We start from the raw sequence: 9,028 nt of genomic DNA, 5'->3' as shown, positions 1-9,028 counted from the left end.
TTTCGTAGAGAGAGAGAGAGAGTTTGTTTGTTTGTTTGTTTGTTTGTTAGAATAGGTGATAATGTGAAAAAGTGTGAGTGAGTGTGTCGGCGAGTGAGTGAGAGTGTGGGTAAGTTGAGTGAGTGGCTGTATGAGTGGGTGTGTGAAAATGAAGCAAGAACAGTAATAGAGAGTGGATGGATTTGAACCTTTGTAATGTAAGTTCTACGGGGCCATTCTCCCTGTCAGCCTGTGTCGACTTGCTAACAAGCCGTAGCTGTTTGCGTCTTGTTAAGTATGATGGTGACACATGTGCGTAATGGTGACACATGGGCGTAATGGTGACACAGGAGCATGATGGTGACACGTGTTCTTGATGGTGATAAATATTAAGCACACGTCGGACACATTAGTTGATGAGACATCCACTGGGTCGTGTGTCTGACCATTCGTAATTTCGTCGATGTGTATTTCCGTCTGTCTCTGTGACCGCCGATGCACGTATCCATGATGCACGTGTCCGATGATGCACGTCACCGTCGATGCACGTGTCCGTCGATGAACGTGTCCGACGATGCACGTGTCGTTATTGCTCATGTCCGTCGTGTGTGTCCGACTGACTGCCTGTCCGTTCATCGCTACAGTAACAGTTCAGATTAAAAAAGAAGAAAAAAACTATTGGCTGTGATTGTGAGCGTGGGAGCCGCCCAATCCCACTAATCCCGAGAATAAACAGTTTGTCAAGCGGTAATCAACCAGGCATGAGAGTCCCGGACACCCCCACCACGGTAGCGTCCACCTCCCCGCGGCCACCCCACGGGAGAAACACCCCTACAGACACCCCCTACACCCCTAAGTCAGTAAAGTCCAGTGTCCAACTGTATTAACTTTGAAAAATCATCCTTATGAGAGCTTCCATACACCTACATGTCGGTAAGGCCCACCACCCCACGAGGAATCCACAGGAAAGCCGCCCTTACAGGAGGACTCAGAGACCTTCCGCGTCTGTAAGGTCCATCTTTGTTCAGGACGAGGAGGGAAAAACCACGTGAAAACATCCCTACGGCCGGCCATTACGGGCATTTGGTCACAAAGAATATGTCGCATTTCGGGGCGCCACGTTCTCATCGGGTGACCTGGAAGGGTGAAAGTCGGCGGGCGGAGGGAGCTTATCGCCGCCCTTAGTGCCCACCAGGCCAGCCCACGCTCGTGTGATTATAAAGAATATCATAGCGATTGTGATTGACAAAAGGTCGACGTGATCCCCCAGGACACATAAGTACTGCGCTGCCACGTGCTAGTCGTTCCGGCCGCTAGTTCGCTAGTTCTATGTTGTGGTGTGGGCTCACAACACCCTACATCGACCCCTAGTTCATAGATTGGATGTTGGTTGATGACACCCACACAGACCGCTAGTTGTGTCGTGTGGTGTGAGCTTGTCACACTCTACACCCACTCATCGTCCACTTTTCCAGGAGCAGGAAGTCAATCGGTCGTCAATCAGTCAGTCAGTCAGTCAGTTAAGATTCCATCTTCTTGTCTGAGGGTTGGCAACCACGGTCCTCCATTCCAAATATCACCGGGTCGTCTTTGCTAATGTTGAGCCTTACTGGGACTACAGCTTTTAATACAACACGTCCGTCCCAGTCTGGGCCGGTCGTACCAACAACACACTGTACTGTCCCGGGTTCACGAAGATTATGTAGGTTAATGTTGTCCCTCACTGGTGCTAAGAGAAAATGTCGAGTCTTGGTGTAATGTGGTGCCATTTTGGAGGTAAATTTCGTGTTGTACCTGAAGGAAGCCTCTGCCTTACATCTCCATTTATGAGTAAGATTCATCGTCCGAACCCTAAATGATCCCGGTCTGGGGTGTCAGGGTCTTGTAGAATATATCTTCGTCTTATTAGCATGTGAGGACGAGTTGAACTGTCTCGTTGGAGCACAGACTTGAGAGATGGCGGCCAATATGGCGTCCGAATTACCCTGAGACGCTAAGATAACTAGACAGCTCCTTTTATTCCCGGATCCTGTGGTGTGACCTGGTGGTGGTTCCCGGGTCTTGTGATGTGACCTGGTGGTGGTTCCCGGGTCTTGTGGTGTGACCTGGTTGTGTCTGGGTCCTGTGGTGTGACCTGGTGGTGGTTCCCGGGTCTTGTGGTGTGACCTGGTTGTGTCTGGGTCCTTTGGTGTGACCTGGTGGTGGTGCCCGGGTTCTGTGGTGTGACCTGGTTGTGTCTGGGTCCTATGGTGTGACCTAGTGGTGGTTCCCGGGCCCTGTGGTCTGACCTAGTGGTGGTGTCCGGGTCCTGTGGTGTGACCTGGTGATTGTATGGGGGTTAGTTGTTGTGAATGGCTTGTTGATGATCGGCTCCCCTATACAAATCCCCCTCCACTCTCCTCCCCTTTGACCTCTCCCTTTACTTACCCCTACCACACTTCCCCCTTCCCCCTACCAACCACATCTCTTCCACCTCGCTCCACAACTTCCCCTTCCCATCTCCCTCACCTCCACCCTACTCCATTGACCCCCCCCTCACCACCCCCCCACTACCCCGCTTCATCCACACATACCCCCAACCTCTACCCCCCATAACACACCACTCTGCCACACCTCCTTCAGTCCCCACCCCTACCTATCCCACCCCCACACAACTTCTCCCCTAAACAATACCCCTCCTCGTCCCCCCAACACACAATACTCCCTCGCCCTTCACACACACACCCCCTCCCCCCCACCCCTCCCCACACACGTGCCATTGTGTGCCCATGGTGGTCGCTGGGGAAAACGGTTGACATTACGGTGGGGCATCCACGTGCCCTCCCGTCCCCTCCCGTCCACCAAGGAGTACCCGGAACGTGCCCCTCCCTCTCCCAGGTGTGGGCCCCCTGCACCACCTCACTGTGCGGGGGGGCGAGAGATTATAACCAATGTTATATGTAGGGAGGACAGGATGTTAGCGTGTGCAAAGTGTGGATAATCCTGTAACAGTAATGGTTCAGGTATTTGAACTGAGGAAAAGAAACTGTATTGTAATATTGTTGGTTTTAGTGAAGCCATAATGTCCAGGTGACGAGGCTTTAATTAACATACAGGCAGGTAGAGATTGGTTAGGTTAGGTTAGGTATAAATTGTCTACTGATATACACAGACACTGGAAAGAATTTTTTGTTACTTAATATATAAAAAAAAGTTTAATTATGGAAAAAAATATCATCAATTAAGTGACAGAAGATAATACAGAAAAAAGTTGATATTTTATAAAGTTTCATACAAAAAAAATATACACGCGAATATTTTTCATATATTGTGATTTATTGAGGTATAAATATATATCCATTCATGCGTATATTTCAGAAGCATTGTGTGATATACCGTTAATGTATGAAATATATAGTGACAGTATATATAACGTATAATAATGTTTGTTGCTTTATATATAACGTATAATAATGTTTGTTGTTTTATATATAACGTATAATAATGTTTGTTAATTTAAACTTTACCAGACAATAACGGAAACAGTATATGTGTGTGTGTGTGTGTGTGTGTGTGTGTGTAATGGATGATGGTAGTACGGAAACAGGATGATAAATAAGAGAAGGCAGAGGAGCGTAAACGAGGGGGTAAACAGGATATGTGATGAGAGGAGGCACAAGGCAAGGCGTGATGAATGGTGGAGGTAAGGCAGACGGGGAGAGCTAACGTGGACAACATGGTGTGTGTGTGGGGAGGATAAATTGTATTACCTCCCCTCTCTCTCACTCTTCCTCCTTCACTCTTTCTTCTGCTTTATCACCCTATTTTCTTTCTCCTTTCTCACCTGCCCTTATACCTCCTCCTCTTTCTACTTTCTTTCTTTCTTTCTTCTTTTGTTTCTATTCTCACTTCCTCTGTTTTTCCCTTCTTCTTTTCTCTCCTCCCATCCCTTTACTTTCTTTCTTCCTTTTACCTTCATATTTCCTATCCTTCTCCTCCTTTCCTCCCTTTCTTCCTCCCTCCTTTCCTCCGTTCCTTCTTTACTCCCTTCCTTTCCATCCTCCCATCTTCCTTGTTAACCTCTTCCCTTTTCCCTCCTTCTCTGTTCCTCTCTTCCTCCTTCCGCTTTCCCCATTTCTCTCCTCCTCCTTCCTTTATCCCTCCCTTCCATCCCATCCCATCCATGTTCTCTCTTCCTCTCCCACTGATCATGTACTGCACTACCTCGCCAGGCGATCTACAGCATTTCACCCATCTGGTCGCTGGCTTGAAAGACTTGGTGTGTATTAACAGTGGTGGAGAGAGAGAGAGAGAGAGAGAGAGAGAGAGAGAGAGGAGAGAGAGAGATTGTCTATTGTGATAATACTCCAGCAATTATAAATTCTGTGATAGGAATCGGGGGTGCCCACTTGACAGGAGGGAGGTAGCCCTGGGCAGTGAGGGGTAGAAAGGATTGAGGGAGATGAGGTGAGAGAGAGAGAGGGAGAGGGAGGTGGAAGTAACGATAGTAAGAGGGGAGGAGGGAGGGGGGGTAAGGGGAGATGAGGTACGATGTGAGAGACAAGGTGATAAAAGCAGGTGAGAAAGGGAGATGATGATATTTAGTGGAAAGGGAGAGAAACGGAAAAGGGAGTTGATATGTAAGGGGACAGAGGGAGAGGCACATAGAGGAGAAGGAGAGGAAGAATAGGAGGGGAAGGAAGAGGAAAAGATGAAGGAGGAGGAGGAAGAGGTGAGGAGAGATGGTGGTGGTGGTGGTGGGGAGTGAGGGAGAGAGTACGATAGGTTAGAGAGTTGGTAAGGATGGATGTTGGAGGTGGAGGGAGGGAGAGTTGGAGGAGGAGAGATATGTTGCAGTAAGAGAGAGAGAGAGAGAGAGAGAGAGAAGAGCATAAAGTTTGGAGTAAGGAAAGTGCGGGAGGAAATGAGATGAAACTTGTAGGTGAGAAATAGTGGAGGAGAGAGAGGGAGAAGAAGTAGGGTGAGGGGAGAAGTAGTGAGGGAGAAGAAGTAGGGTGAGGGAGAAGTAGGGTGAGGGAGAAGAAGTAGGGTGAGAGAGAAGAAGAAAGAGGGAGGTGCAAAAAGGATGAGGAGGAACAAGAGGGAAGAGAAAGGGATAGGAGAGAGATAGAGCTAAGAGGAATGGGAAGGGGCAAGAGGGAGACGGAATGACAAAAGGTAGGGTGAGGGATAGGAGGAAAAGTGAAGGGTAAGAGGAATGGGGAGGGGCAACAGGGAAGGGGAGGTGCAGGAGAAGAGGGTAATGGAAGTAAACGAAGAGAAGGGAGAAGGTGGGAGATAGGAACAATCAGATAACTCCTCATCACCCTCTCAGAATACTTCATCACCCTCCAGAGTACTCCATCATTCTCAGAGACAAGGTAAGCTTCTGATCTCATAGTTACTGGCGAACTACCCGGGAGGCTGTGTGTGTGTAGGGAGGGGAGGGGTGAATTGGGGTGTTTGTGTGTGTGGGGGTGGGGAACGAGGGGTTTAAGAGGGAATGAGGGGGAGGGTACGCATGGTGGGAGCATCGGTAAGGGAGGTCACTGCAGGTGTGACCCTCAACGTAAGACCAATGAGGGAAAGAGCGGGGGGAGGGAAGAGTCACCCAGATGCTCCCATTGTCACCGGGAGAGGACTGTTGGTCAGGCGGGTGAGGGAGATAAGATAAGGTAAGGTGAGGGGAGGGAAGGAGAGGAAGGAGGGGAAAGGCAAGGGAGGGAGGGAGGAGGGAAGGAGCAGGGAGATGAGGGAGAGTTCTGAAGTCTTGAGGGGAGAGAGAGGAAGGAGGGGATACAGAGGGGAAATGAGGGCGTGTCCTGAAGGCATAGGTCCGAAAGAGAGAGAGGAGGAGGAGGAGGAAAGGAGAGAATGTTAATGAGGAATCAGGAGAGAAAAGGAGTGTCATGGATACTGAGGGGAAATGATTAGGAAGGAAGGAAGGAAGGTAGGAAAGAAGGAAGGAAGGAGGTTGAGGGAAGGAACTTGCTACAGTGTGGGAGAGTAAAGGGAAGAAGGGGGGGAGAAGGGAGAAGAAAGGGCGATAGAAGGATCTCTGATGAATAGTAGATACTAGAAGAGGTTAAACTGAGGGGAGAGACTGTGAGAGGTCAAAGTGTGAGGGGAGAGACTGTGAGAGGTCAAAGTGTGAAGGAGAGACTGTGAGAGGTCAAAGTGTGGAGGGGAGAGACTGTGAGAGAAGTCAAAGTGTGAGGGAGACTGTGAGAGGGCAAAGTGTGAGGGGAGAGACTGTGGAGGTCAAAGTGAGGGGAGAGACTATGAGAGGTCAAAGTGTGAGGGGAGAGACTGTGAGAGGTCAAAGTGTGGGGAGAGACTGTGAGAGGTCAAAGTGTGAGGGTAGAGACTGTAGAGTTAAAGTGTGAGGGAGAGACTATGAGAGTCAAAGTGTGAGGGAGAGACTGTGAGAGGTCAAAGTGTGAGGGAAGATGAGTCAGTGGGAGAGACTGAGGGTCAAAGTGTGAGGAGAGACGAGGGGGGGGGATAGAGGTCAAAGTGTGAGGGAGAGACAGAGGGTCAAAGTGTGAGGGGAGTGTGAGGGTCAGTGTGAGGAGAGACTGGAGGTCAAGTGTGAGGGGAGACTGAGGTCAAAGTGTGGGGAGAGGTGAGAGGTCAAGTGTGAGGGGAGAGACTGTGAGAGGTCAAAGGTGAGGGGAGACTGTGGTAAAGTGAGGAGAGACTATGAGGTCAAAGTGTGAGGGGAGAGACTGTGAGAGGTCAAAGTGTGAGGAGAGAATGTAGAGGTCAAAGTGTGAGGGGAGACTGTGAGAGGTCAAAGTGTGAGGAGAGACTATGAGAGGTCAAAGTGTGTGAGGGGAGACTATGAGGAGGTCAAAGTGTGAGGGGAGAGACTATGAGTGGTCAAAGTGTGAGGGGAGACTAGAGTGGTCAAAGTGTGAGGAGAGACTGTGAGAGGTCAAAGTGTGAGGGGAGAGACTGTGAGAGGTCAAAGTGTGAGGGGAGAGACTGTGAGAGGTCAAAGTGTGAGGGGAGAGACTATGAGAGGTCAAAGTGTGAGGAGACTTGTGAGAGGTCGATGGTAGAGGGTAGAGACTGTGAGAGGTCAAAGTATGAGACTAGAGGCAATTAGAAGACACAGTGTGAGGGGAGAGACACTAAGGGGTCAAGAGGTATGAGGGGTCAGACGGATGTGATCTGAAGTCTGTGAGAGGCAGAGGTGAGTGAGGGGAAATTAAATGGCTGTGTGAATCCTGAATGGTGAAGTTTAGTGTGTTGGGAGAACGGTCTGAGGAGTGAGGGGAACAGGGGGGTGTAGAGGGGGGTGGAGGGAAGGGAGAGAGGGGGATATGAGCAGGTGGTGTTGAGGAAGAGGGGACGCCCGGTGAGCAGCAGGCGGCGGGTTGGGTGAGGGGACACGATGGGGTAGGAGGGGGTAGGGGTGAGGACGAACGAGAAGGCATGACAGTACTGACCTCGCCTGCTGCCTGACGGGAGAAGTATTGTGAGGGGAAAAGGGAGAAAAAGAAGTAGTGTCGTGAGGGGAATGGGGTGAGGAAAGTTGGGGAGTGGTAGAGGGGAGGTGGGGAGGAGTGAGAAGGGTCTGTTTGGAAAATGGGGAGGTGGGGGAGTTTGTGTGAGGGGAGAATGTTGGGATGAAAGCTGGAGGAGGGGGAGAGAATGAGAGATATGGTGAGGGATGGTTTGGGAGAGGGTGAGGGGGGGAATAATGGAGGTGAGGAGAAATTAGGAAGGTGAGGACAGAATAAAGGGGGAGGAGGGGAGAGAAGGGGGAGACCTGACTTGTTCTCCTCTGGTAACGATCGCCAGGAGACCGACTCACGACTGTACGATTGCTGTTGATTTGGAAGATAAGGGGGGGACCTGAGAGAAGGAGGGGGGTGTGAGGGTGGTGGGGGGTCTTAATGAGGGGGAGAGAGAAGAAAGGATGTGGGGGTGAGAGGGGGGATGAGGGGGAGTTTATTGAGGGAGATTAGGTGGTCGAGGGGAGGGATATGGGAGAGGTAGGATGTTGGGTGAAGGGAGGAGGGAGGAGAAGGAGGAAACGTTAGAAAGGGAAGGAGGGAGGGAGGAAGGTAAAGGGAGGGAAGGAGGGAGATGTAGGCAGGGAGGGAGGGAGAAGGAGGAAACGTTAGAAAGGGAAGCAGGGAGGGAGGAAGGTAAAGGGAGGGAAGGAGGGAGATGTAGGCAGGAGGAGGGAGAAGGAGGAAACGTTAGAAAGGGAAGGAGGGAGGAGGAAGGAGGGATATGTAGGGAGTAATGGGGCAGGAGAGAGTGAAAGAGGAGGGGATATAGAGGAAAGGAGAGTGAAGGTAGGAAAGAACGGGGAGAGAGGAGAGAGGGAGGGGATTTACAGGGAGGTAAGAAAGGGAGGGAATAACAGGAAGGGAGAAAGTAGACACAATAATAAACTTCTTACAGATTAATAGTGAATAAAAACACCTCAATAAAGTGTAAATATGTTTTCATTGGTTATATTCACCGGTGGTAAATATAACACCATATGAGTGACAGTCTTCCATCCCCCCGACACTTACACCACTTACACCACTTACACACTTACACCACTCACACCATTTTTCATTCATGGACTTTCAGTATATTTCAGTCATGAATGAGACAGCTGTTGGCACGCTACACACACACTACCGATTTTGTGAATGGAGGTCTCATGGCAGTCATGCGATGCCAGAGTCTAGGGACCAACGTGTCGTACTGCATGGTAAAATTATGTTAAAGAGGTGGAATTATTCGTAAGGAGGATTGATTGGTAGTTTGTTATTGTGGATTAGCATTGTATTGGTGGGTGAGTTTGTTGTTGTTGTTGTTGTTGGTACAGTGTGTTGAAGTGTTTGAATGACTTAGTGGAAACCTGGATGTTGTGAGTCGGGTGTATCATAGCCACTCACAACCTCACTCACAAACTCATTCACTCTTAGCCGTACTCACTCACAAATTCACTCACTCACTCACAAGCTTATTCACTCACTCACTCACACACACACACACACATACAAACTCACTCACTCACAAACACACACAACTCACTCACTCAATCTCTCTCACTCGC

Source organism: Homarus americanus, unplaced genomic scaffold, assembly GCF_018991925.1.
Source record: "Homarus americanus isolate GMGI-L3 unplaced genomic scaffold, GMGI_Hamer_2.0 scaffold24756, whole genome shotgun sequence".
NCBI lineage: Eukaryota > Metazoa > Arthropoda > Malacostraca > Decapoda > Nephropidae > Homarus > Homarus americanus.
This window is presented reverse-complemented; position numbering follows the sequence as displayed.